The sequence below is a fragment of the Cupressus sempervirens genome, chromosome 4, assembly GCF_028749045.1.
Source record: "Cupressus sempervirens isolate cs-2001-9-10 chromosome 4, ASM2874904v1, whole genome shotgun sequence".
Lineage (NCBI taxonomy): Eukaryota > Viridiplantae > Streptophyta > Pinopsida > Cupressales > Cupressaceae > Cupressus > Cupressus sempervirens.
Genome location: NC_143121.1, coordinates 605,640,832 through 605,653,777, shown reverse-complemented (window position 1 = coordinate 605,653,777; position 12,946 = coordinate 605,640,832).

The window sequence follows — 12,946 nt, the reverse complement described above, 5'->3', positions numbered from 1 at the left end:
ATTTCGACCCAACTAATTCGGAGTCATCTATAATTAATTTTTATGTTAAGTTAGTCGAAATGGTTTAAAGTTAATAAATTTTTAGATATCTATATTCAATTTTAATTTTAGTTAATTGCATTTTTCTTTAAGTGATCTTTTATTATCAGTTAGATTGAAAATCAATAATTGTCTAAGAGATTTATAGTTGATTTTGATTAGTTATTTTTCAATTAATCTAAACTTGAACACTTTGACATTGTCATCCAAATAATGGTATCATATTGTTGTAAGTTAATGTAAGAACGTAAATAATGATCAATATCAACTTTTTAACGAGAGTATTAATTTTACTATGTTGAAAACCTTTACCTAAACTGTGAGCATAACCTTATCATCTTAGTGCATTTTATTTAAAAAAAAATTTGTGTGTGTTTTTGCCCTCGTAGTTTGGGCATGACATTTTGGTATCAGAGCCCGTGTTTCAACACTAGGAACCTTAAACCATTGTGCTTCCTAAACTTTATATGAAACATTTAATTGTGTAGGATGCCTCCTGTTACTCGAAGCAACCCACGAGGCAGAGGTCGTAGGGTGAGAGGTGGTAGAGCGGGACAAGGGGATGGATCACCTCCACCACCACCACCTCCACCTCCACCACCATCGAACCCAAACCAGGACATTATAGATGCACTTTAGACTTTGATCGATGTAGTTCAACAGAGGGTAGTACCGATAGTTCAGCCAGTTCAGCAGATTCCAGTAGTGGAAGCAGAGGGACCCGGGGGAGGTGGGCCAAGAGGTAGAGAGAGGACTAGGAGTCCCCCACCGAGATAGTTAGAGGGGCAGGATGAGCATGAAGGTGAGTCAATACACCAGAGAAGACCCCCACTTGACAGACCTCCTAGACATGTAGGAGATGATATCAAGGAATTGATTCAACTTGGGCCACCATTATTTATTGGTTCTACTGAGGGAACAATAGCAGAGGCATGGTTGCAGAGCCTACAATAGTGCTTTTGATTATGACCCTATGGGAGTAATCTAAAGGCATGCCTAGCAGTTCATCAGTTGAGAGGGGATGCCTCCAATTGGTGGCATCAAGAGGAGATCATAGGTGGAGTGAGGATGGATACCCTCACATGGGAATTATTCCTAGAAAGATTTTGAGAGAGGTACTTGTCAGAGCATTTTCAACAGAAACAGATAGAGGAGTTCCATTCTCTTTATCAGAGAGGTCTTACAGTGGCTCAGTATGAGAGCAGGTTTCTTGAGCTCCTTCCTTATGTGGAATATATGAAGGATGAGAAACTTCAGGTACATCGCTTTATCATGGGTTTTAATTTCTCACTTCAGGGTCCAGTTCAGATGGCTTTCCCTACCATCTTTAAACAGGTAGTGGAGATAGCACTAGTGGCAGAGGATACTCGGAGTAGACAAGAATCACAAGATCTGTCTCAGGGCTGAAACTCTACCTGGCAAAAACCCCCTTGGAAAGGGAATCAGAATTATACACTAGGGTCCTCTAAGGTCCAACCGCCTTAGTAGCAGCAGCAGGAATTCTCACAGGGTTACCAGGGTTTCAAGCCTAAGCAGTGGCAGTTACAGCAGGATAAGAAAGTACATACACCACAATCACAGTTAGTATAGACTCAGCAGTCTTCCAGGGGTGGATACATCGGGTCTAGCAGGTCAGGAGGCCCACAGCAGTCAGGATCACAGGATGCACGATCTTATACCCGAGGACCATGCTATACTTGTGGAGGCATGGGTCACATAGCTAGAGAGTGTTCACAGGGACAGTCATCCAGTGGTCAATAGAGCAATATATGACCAAGTGTGTTATCTTCAAGAGGTTTTGGATAAAGGCCTCCCCTCTTTGATATAAAATTAATCATTAATATTGTAAGATGTCACCCATCCACCCTTACCTTTATCTTTGAAGATTGGAATGTATATATTGGATTATTTATTACATATATGATGTCAATTTGATTATGTTTTCTTCTCTAACCCATGACATGGAATGTGATGTTCTTTCCAACCCTCACAATTTCAAGTTGGTGTGGTGTTTTCCATGTTAACCCTTGTCTTAGTACAATTGACTTGTCATCTCTTGATTTTGCATCAATCACATCAAAGGTTATAAATCTCATGGATTTCACTTCACCTTCCGTTGAGTAGGTTGGTTTCTTGCTTCATTCCTTTCCATGTATCTCATTTCCAAGATAAGGTTTTGGTTAATCTTTCAATATTTCTATTTTAGGCCTCAAAATTATGGGATATTTTTAGTTACCATCATGATCCTTGGTTGATGTTGTGTATTTCACATTATCCCATGTCTAAGCTTGAGGTTGGTGCAGACTCAACCTCACCCTTTCTTGACATGGATTATATCTCACTTTAATTTTTATAGATCACTACTTTATGATTGTCTTTTCTTGAAATAATTTCCATATTCTACTTGTCATAATGTCTCTTTAGGTTGATTTCATATAAAGAGCATGGCCTAGACTATTGGGATACTTTGTACTCTCTCTATTATTAAGATTTATATGTGTGAGTTGCCTAGATTGTTTGAGTTATTGATTTTTGTGTATTTATCATTCATATGTATTTTGAAGCATATTTCTTTTTTACAACATTTTCATCATTTTTTTGTATAGTTTGATGTTAGACACACTCTCCTTGTTCAGGATGACTTATATTTTATCATTTTTTAATTTTTAATGAACTAAGTATTAAGTTTTTTCCCTATTCCTTGTGAGAGTTAATTCTTCAAAAGTTTAACTGACAAAGGTTTCTTCTTGGTCAATTGAGGTTATTTATCTTAATCTTATTTGTCACTTCTATTACACCATTGAATTCCTAGATTTAGTGTTTTCTTTGACTTTTTCTCATATGGAGGATTTTGTTCAAACTGTGACTAGTAAAGAGTGCCAATGCATCTTCCTTTTTGTTTGAAGTTAATTCAATTTTTTTAATTTTTCTTCTAGATCTCTTACATGATGTTTCTCTTGTACATGTTATTGTTGTTATACTATTAATTTGAAACCTTAATGAGGATGCTACCCTTGATTCATTTCTTCAATGTTGTAATTTAAGCAATGGGATCTTTCTAATTTGTGGTATTATCATCTTTTCTTACTATATGGCTAATGCATACCTTTGAGACTTGTTTGTTACTATAACATTTGGTTGTAGGCATAGGAATTGAGAATAGGGACGTATATTGGGAATAGGAATGGCTATTCCAATAAGAACTATTTTTTGGAATGGACATAAGCTCATTTTAGGGGAAAAATGGGAATATGTATTCCTGTTCCCTATTCCAATTGACACACCAAACAAAAAATAGAAAACATATTCCTAATTTCCAATTCCTATTCAAACAAGCAAACATGCCCTAAGGTTTGGTGTGCAGGATTGTACTCTCCTAGATTCATTTGGAAAATTTAGAGGGTTTCTAAACCCTTTTTGTCCCCACTTGGGATGTGATTCTCTAGAATTGTTTATTGCAATCTACAACTTGTTGGAGTATCCTTATGAGTGTGCTGACAATGATGTATTGGTGATTCCTCCATTGTAAGCTAGTGCACCTACTGAAGTGATTGATTATGCCCTTTCTTTACCTATTTAAATGTAAATCACACACATGAATCTTCAATATTTGATACATTGAGTTTAGTATCTTTGGATGAGAGGTTCTGTCCACCTCATTCTAGTAGTTTCAATTGGATCTTTGTCTTATATGGTTCACATTTTGATGACACTTCTTCAATGCTTGACAATTTGGATTGATTTTGTTTCCATCTTGATAAAAGATAATCTATGAATTTTATTATGTATTTATCTACTACTAGCTTGTTTGGTATGGGGAATGGTGGGTGACTTTCTTTTATTCTTTTGAGTTTTTATCTTTACTCTGATTGAGACTTATATGAATATCGTATTTTTGAATGATTATGTGCTTTCCATTTCTTATATTAATATTTTCTTAGTAATTTTAGTCACATTTATTGAAGATAATAATAATACTTGTAGTGCTTTACATATTGATATGTAATATAATTATAATATTATTTAATTATATAATATAATGTTAATGAAATAAGAGATGCCCATATTTTCATCAATTTAGTTTAGTATAATAAGTGCCTAAAAAAATATACATATAGATTACATTTCAAATTTATTTAAAAAAATTAAACTAATGGAATTGCAATATTACTTAAAATTTGAACAATTATAATATTATTAATCACAAATTACCATTGACCAATCCTACAATCTAAGATGAAAACTACTTACTACAACATAAAAATACACATCTTTCTTTTACATAACTTAAAAATAATAATAATTTTAAAAAAATTATAACAAAGATCCAGTTGTAAAACTTTAATCCTCTTCTATACACTAAAGATATAAAATTTGAAAATATGACTATTAAAAGAAAGAGAATAAAAAAATGCGGTTAGGGAAAAAAAAGAGAGCAAAATGTTAAAAAAAAAACAAAAAAGTGTTAAAAAAAAGCTTTGAAGCCGTTGAAGGAATAGAGCTTAAAAAAACCCGAGGCCTAGTCATTATAAGTAGGAGAAGTCTCTTACTAGCGTCGAGAAAGTGCTTTGCTTTTCATTAAATGTTTGTCTTCTTGAGTGACTACGTTTTGTTTCACCGTGTTGTAATTGTTTTGGTTGAATGTTTGTTTTGTTAAGTGACTCTGTTATGTTTCAGCATCTGAATTTATCTCGGTTCTTTTAGGGTTGAAATCTGTCTCGTTTTTTCTTTTTCTCCTGTGTTATTTCTTGTGGCTCTTTTAATGTTAATTTTGTTGTTAGCTATGTGAGATTTTGTTGTTAGATCTTTCAGTCTGTGCATTTATCGGCCAATGAAGAATGTGAGATTTTGTTGTTAGCTCTTTCAGTCCATGCATTTCTCGGCGAATGAAGATTGTGCCATTCTAGCATTTATAGAGGCCAATCGCACTGCCGTAGCGCTTTCACAGGAATTATGTGCTGAGGAGGTGAAAAGTTCCGAGGAAGGGGATGATTATGCATCATCAAGGGGACATATATAGAATATTAAAAGGATTTGTTCATTGATATATTCTAGACAAGGATAGGGATTGTTATGAAATTTTGTTTTGATTGATTTCTCCTTTGCAATGATGGTTTTGTTTCAGCATGCCCATGCATTTGAGTTAATTTTTTTCCTTTCCGTGTTAATTTGGCAGATGTGCAAAGGTAGATGAAATTCAAGAAATTTGATGCTTCTCAGGTATCTATTTATAGACTGAGGTGGCGACAGGTCATTTTTTCCTCTGATCAATGGGTTAGTAGTAAATCTCTTCTGTGGTGAATGGACCTTTTATCAGGCAATTTTTCTTTAACCTTCTTATTTTGGTCATTTTGTGCGTAATTTCAAGGGTTTGGAGAATTTCTGTGTTGTAATATACTCCGGTTTCTCTTTGTAGACGGCGGTGGCAATGTTTTTCTCTATTTCATGTACTTTTAATTAGGCAGGGATCTTCTTTACCCTCTTATTTTGGCTTTTTTTCTTTGCGTAATTCATGGGTTTGGTGAATTTGTGTGTTGTACGTGCTTGTAGAAATTATAGAACCTTACACTTATAATTTATACCTGATTTTGATTTGATATTACAGAAATTGGAATATATATATTAGAAAAGAATCTTTACAGAGAAAGGGATTGTTACTAATTTTTTTTTTTTTTTGGCAAATGTGGTCAGAGCTACAAACTATATATTAAAATAGCTAGTTCGATAACTCTATGGGGAAAGAACTAGAAAGAAAACTTCATTTGCTCGTTGAAATACAAAAGAAATAAGTAGAAGAAAAGTAGCCCACAAAAGATTGTAACTAAATTTTGTTTTGATAGGGTTCGAATTTTCAGTGATTGTTTTGTTTTGGCGTGTCCACACATTTGAATTTATGTTTCCTTCTGTGTTATTTTGGAGGGCATCAAATTCGAGAAAACTGAATCACTTGCTTTGCTTTGCAGATGAAAGCTTCCCTTTCTTTTTTAAGCAGAGATTCATGCTTCTTCTAGTTTCTTTTTCACTGGGTGCTGGCGATGGCATATTTTAGCCTATGATCAAGGGTTAGTAAATTCATTTTGGGTGAATAAAGCTCTTTCAATACCACAAGTCTCTATTTCATGGATTGTTTATAACAGTATTAGAAATTTTTATTAGATTTGGATAAGTTTATGGCTTGTAGAATTCTTGTCCTGGAATTTGATATGGTTAATGTTTCTTTCTAATTTCATGGTTTTGTATTTTATGGCTTTTAGAACCTTAATAATGGTATTTAATGTCTGAATTGTTTTGTTATTACTATTGATAATGGAGCGTATGCTTCTGTATTAGCCAAAATTAGAATTAGTTTTGATAAGTGATTTCTAAAAGAGTTATTAAGGCTTGCAGAATCTCTGCCTTGGACTTTCATTTGGTTAATGTATCTAATTTTAAGTCTTCCAGAACCTTAACACTTTTATGCCTGAACTAATTTGGTACCATAGATATTGGGGTATATATTCGAAAGAACTATGAATTTCTTTGAGGAAAAATAAGAATTCAGCCATTGTAAGGCACCATATGGAATTGTTTTCATTTTCTTTAATTATCTATGAATTTTTTTGTTGTATTTGATGTGGTATAATTTAATTTTGTTGCATTTCACTAGATTTTATGATAAAGCTCTATGAAATAGCCGCTCAGCCATAAATTCCACATAACAATGTATACTCTATAAATGTCATTTGCATTGTAAATCTCTATTGAGATTTCAGTGTTTGATCCTGAAGCTTCCGTGCATAGATTTTTAAAAATAAAAAAACATCTGTGCAGATTGCAATCCCTTTGAAACATTGAAGCATCGCGGTTGAAATAGGACAGTTAATTTCTATTTACTCCATGAAAACATAACCACTGTTCAATTATCACAAATCAGATTCGTTCATTTATTTTTAGTGGGCACTTAATGAATTTGATTTTAAGTGTTGGAAATGGAGGGAAGGAGAGAAATTTTGAAGTTTTATGTTGCATTTGATGTGATAGGGTGCTATGAACTAGAGCTTTTGTGTAACAGAACTAGTTAGTGTATCTTAATGTGGATGCAGGGCAATCTATTATAACAATTCCATCAATTCATTACAGAATATCTTTCAAGACCATATTGTTATTGTAATATATTTGGACAGTCACCACCTTATCCATCATGGTAATTTATTTTTCCTTGAAATATTTCAATATTTGCAAGCAAAACGCCAGTGAGAACCAATACCTTATCCATCTCATTCATCTGTATTGTAAATTCCATAATTTTAGTAGAGTAGTTTTTAGTTATTCAAAATATGCTCCCCTTCAAAATTCGACCCCAGTTTTGTCCCTGCAGATATATAGTGTTGGTGTTTGTGTCACAGAATCATAGATGCCTTAAATTATCGAGTGTCTTGCAAATTTGTGGTTTGTGTTATAATGTCGAGGGTTTGGAGTTTTTGTGGAGTTATTTTTAAAATCAAATAATTTAATTTGGTAAGTCATTACATGTAGAAGAGATTTTCTTTAGTTTTATCATTATAGAGAAACCACTTTGCAGCGTCAGCATGTCAATTGCAATTGTCATCAATTTTAGTGGCAGGTTTCTGAGTTCTTGTTAGGAGGTTTGACATGGCAGTTGCACAAGGGGCAACGACAAATGAAAGCTTATCCTAGTCTTTACGTGAGGATTCTATTTCGTGGATTCTAAGTCATTAAAAGGTTAGTAAAAGTTTCTATTTTGTGTACTATTTAGGAAAACATTTAATGGTTTGAAAAGTTTGTATATTGTAATATTCTATATACTGATTTGAAAGAATTAGAATGGTTTGCAAAATCTATGTTTTGATAAGCAATTTGTTGAAGATTTATAAGATAATAATTTTATCGCTAGTAGAACTTCAAATCTATACATCATCTTTTGGTATTTTAATGTTCACGAGGCTTCACCCTTATGTCCTGAAGCTACTCTTGAATATTTACTTTTCCTCCCATTCATCTAAGTAGTAATAGCCCATATTTTTCTTGGGTGTATATTGATATGAAAGAGGATTGGAATGGTTTACAAAATCTAAATCTATATTGATAACCAATTTTTTGGAGATTTTTAAATCAACAATTTCATGGCTTGTAAAACTTCAGAACTATATTTAATCTTTTGGTGTTTTAATGTTGGAGCCTCTAAAATGAGACCTCACCCTTGTGTTCAAAAGGTTTTTTTTTTTTTTTAAGGTTTGGTTGAGTATTAACTTTCTTTTCATGCAATTAGTAATAACCCATCTTTTTCCTTAATTGGAATTTACTGGAAAACAAATGACCAAAAGCACATGTGCATGGTTTTAGTAGATAAATCTGCTCACCATCTTTTATAAAATCAATGTTGTGTAAGAGAGTCATGTTCCTACCTAAATTTTTGAGGTACTCACCATCTAATTGGTTCCAAATTATTTGTAATTAATCTATGACATGAATAGTCCATTAATCAAAAACATAATCTCTACGGAAGCTAAAATGCATGTGACTCATGAATTTCCTCCATACTTCGGTTAGAAATTGGGGACATGGTATTTGGAATTCAGTCAAAATTGTTATATTTCCAGCTTTAGTAAGTCAATTTTCGCTCAACAGGAGTGCTTTTCATAGATCTTCAATAGAGTAGCTTTGAATTATTTGGGTGGATAAATCTGCTCACCATACTTGATAAAACTAGTTTCTCTTGCACCTTATGACCCCAGATTTTTCCTAATAGATAAACTAGTGTAATGTATCATGGCTGATCTGGAGAATATGCATATTGTAATAGTGAGTCTAGATAATTTGTGACTTGCATAACATGTTGGAAATTGAATGTTGAGAGCCTGAAGGTCGTCCTCGAGCCCCACGCCCATCTACCCTATCAATTTTTTTCCCACAGGCATGCATGGATGACAGACATTTATTTTGGTAGGTGATTTTGAAATTTGAACGTTGAGAGGGAAACTGGAATATGACAAAAGGAATGTTTTCTACATCCATTCATTCAGAGAGTCAGATCGGCAGAGCAAAGAAGATAGAAGTTGCAGAGCAAAGCAAAGCAAAAGGAAAGAGATCAACATATCCAATTGGCAAGTGTTTCCCTTGTTCACTCTGTAAGTTTGCTATTGTTGGTTTTGTCCTATTGAAGCAGTGATTGCTCTAGGCACCATTGTATGCAACCATTAGAGCTTCAAGTTTAAAGTTCATTGAAGTTTGAAGTTTTACCAGTTTAGGGTTATTTTAGGGTTTTTTGGTTGAAGCCGAATGCTCCCAGATTTTGTAATATTTTTAATCAAAGCTGAATAGAAAGCAAGCAGGCATACTTGAATCTATTGTTCTTCTCCTTTTCATTGCATTTGAGAAGTTTGTTTAGAAGATTCAAGCTTTGGCTCTCTAGTTTTAATGGTGGAAACATTCACATTGAAATTTCTCTAAGTTATAATTTTTTCAATTTGAGCCAAGCTCACTCGACATCCATTGTTACCGAGCATTTCCCTTTGTGTACCAAGCTTAGTTAGCTTCTTTGTGTGCCGAGCTTACTCGGCTTCTTCTTGTGTCAAGCTAACTTGGCACCTACTGCCTATCACTCAGCACCTTCATGTACCAAGCAAATTGCCACACGACTCTTTAAGGTTCCGAACAAACTAGCACTTGGCAATAGTTAGTGCCGAGCAATTTTTTTTAACATTGTGATTTATTTTTTCTTACATGGAATCAAAGCTTTGAGGCCCCACATCCACAGTGAGTTACGATAAAGTTTTTTCTAGAATTTTTTGACATGGCAGGAGATGCAGGAAACATATGGTAGTAGCCACCACCATTGAATGGAAAAAATTATGATACATGGGTAAAGAAGATGAAAACCATAATTGTTGCAAATTATTTGTGGGAGTTTGTAGTTAATGGGTTCAATGATGTGATAGACCTAGCTCAGTATGCTTTGCTCTTACCAATAATCAAAAGACTCATTTGAAAGACTCAAGGAGGAAGGATGCTAAGGCATTAAGTCTTATTGAAGCAACAATGATAGAGACAATTTTCTCCCAGATTGCAGCAGAAAATTATGCAAAGGAAGCATGGGATATCCTTGAGACAAACTTCAAGGGGACTGATAAAGTCCATACAGTAAAGCTATAGAATATAACGAGGGAGTTTGAGAACCTTCAGATGAAGGAAAATGAATCAATTACAGATTTTAGTTCAAGGACCTCCAATGTGACTAACCTACTAAAGTCAAATGGAGAAGACTATCAAGAGCAGAGGATAGTGGAAAAGATATTGAGGAGTTTACCTCATAAATATGACAATTTGGTCATGACCATAGAAGAGGCAAAAGACCTCACTATTTTGACAATGGATGAGTTGATGGGTACTCTTCAAACCCATGAGCATAGGATCAACATACCTGCATCTTCTTCTTCCCAAGAGGAAGGGGGAGAGGAAGAAATGGCTTAAGCAGAAACTGCAAAGGTAGAGGCCGAGGTAATGAAGGACAAAGAAATGTTGTAGTAGAAAGCTCAAGAAGAGTAGATGGAGCAAGTAGCTCACAAAATACTTCAAGAGGAGGTAAGAAAAACTACAACTCAAATAGGAGTAATGTAGAATGCTACTACTATCATAAATATGGGCATTATGCAAGTGAATGCTAGAAGAAGCAAAATGATCAGCCAAGATAAGCAAATGTGGCTGATGTGAACATGGGAAGTGGAAACAATGCCACTGCCTTCATCATGTGTAATGTTGGTGAAGAAGGAAGCCCTGAGGTTTGTTACCTCGACAGTGGATGTAGCAACCACATGAGTGCTAATGAAACCTTGTTTTCATTCATTGACAAGAGTTTCAAATTTGAGATTAAAATGGGTAACAATGGAACCCTACCAGTAGTGGGCAAAGGATCTATTATGGTCCGCACCAAGAAAAGTGAGAAGGAGGAAATACAAAATGTATATTTTGCCCCTGGTATGAAGCACAATTTGATGAGCATTGGTCAACTCATTCAAAATGGATACAAAGTGCTAATGGAGAATGACACTTGTGTCATTCTTGAAAAGGATGGGAGCAAGAACTTACTTGCAGCAGTTCAAATGATAAAGAACAAAATGTCTCCCTTGAGGATAGAGACATGTTTCTCATCTCAAGTTGGTGCTGCACCTCTCACACAATTAGCTCTAAGGAGTGTGATTGAAGACCCCTCATGGCTATGGCACCTCAGGTATGGTCATCTAGGCTATGTCAGTTTAAATTTGTTATCAAATAAAAGAATGGTAGAAGGTTTGCCACGTATAGGAAATTCATGTGACAAGTGCGAGACTTGTATTTTGGGTAAGAAACATAGGCTTCCCTTTAATTATGGAAATTCTAGGAGGGCTAGATATCCATTAGAGTTAGTGCATACTGACCTAGTCGGTCCTATGCAAGTTACTTCCATTGGAAGGAGTACTTATTTCATGACATTTATTGATGATTTCAATCGTAGGACATGGGTTTATTTTTTGAAATCTAAATCTGAAGCATTTGATAAGTTTCTTGAGTTCAAAGCCTAGGCTAAAAGAGAATGTGGACACTATATCAAGGTGCTAAGATCAGATAGAGGAGGGGAGTATACCTCCAATTCTTTTGTAAATTTTTGCAGGAAACATGGTATAAAGAAAGAGCTCACAACCATCTATACACTACAGAAGAATGGAGTGGCTGAAAGAAAGAACAGGACCATTGTTGAAATGACAAGGAGCATTATGAAAGAGAAAGGTCTCCCAACTGAATTTTGGGGAGAGGCTTTGGCAACAACAGTTGAACACCAATGGAAGCATGGTCATGAGGAAGATGGACAGTTGAACACCTAAGGGTGTTTGGATGTGTTGCATATGCACATGTGCCTAAAGAGGAAAGGTAGAAATTGGATGACAAAGGTGTGAAGGGCATCTTCATAGGGTACAACTCAGAATCAAAGGCATACAGATTGTATGACCCATTGAACAACAAGATGATTCTCCCAAGAGATGTGGAATTTTTTGAAAATTAGTCTTAGTATGGACAAACTGATGAGTCACCTAGCACCTCAAGTAAAGTGCCAATTATGAATGAAGAGGATGCTGATGAACAACAAGAAGAAGGAGTAGATAGAAGAAAAGGCAAGCAACCTCAGTCATTGTTGAGCTTCTGTAGGCATGACCGACTATTAGTGCCGAGTAATAGTGAAGACCAAGTTGGTCGGCAAAGCAACAACAGTGAAGATTCTGATCCCACACTCTCCTCCCTTTTACCAAGAAAGATCAAGAGTCTTAGGGAGATATACCAAGATGAAATGTATGAAAATTATGATGAGAGTGTTAATTTTGCATTATTTTCTCATAGCTATCCAATATATTTTGAAGAAGCTGTTAAGAAGAAGAAATTGTGTAAGGCCATGGATGAGGAGATAGATGCTATAGAAAGGAATGAGACATGGGAGCTAACTGATTTGCCTCCCAAGAAGCAAGTGATTGGAGTGAAAGGGCTCTACAAGACCAAATGCAATTTTGAAAGTAAAATTTATAGGCATAAGGCAAGGCTGGTAGTCAAGGGCTACAAACAACAGTATGGCAGAGATTATGATGAAACATATGCCCCAATTGCAAGAATGGAAACCATGCATGTTGTCATAGAAATTGTAGCTCAGCACAAATGGAAGGTATATCAAATGGATGTGAAGTCCACCTTCCTAAATGGTGTATTGAAGGAAGAAGTATATGTGGAGCAGTCACCTGGTTATGAAGTTGCAGGTGAAGAACACATAGTATATAGATTGAAGAGAGCTCTTTATGGGCTCAAATAAGCTCCAAGGGCATGGTACAACAAGATTGACTCATATTTGATGAGAAAATGCTTTAGAAAAAGCAATGGTGAGCCTGGT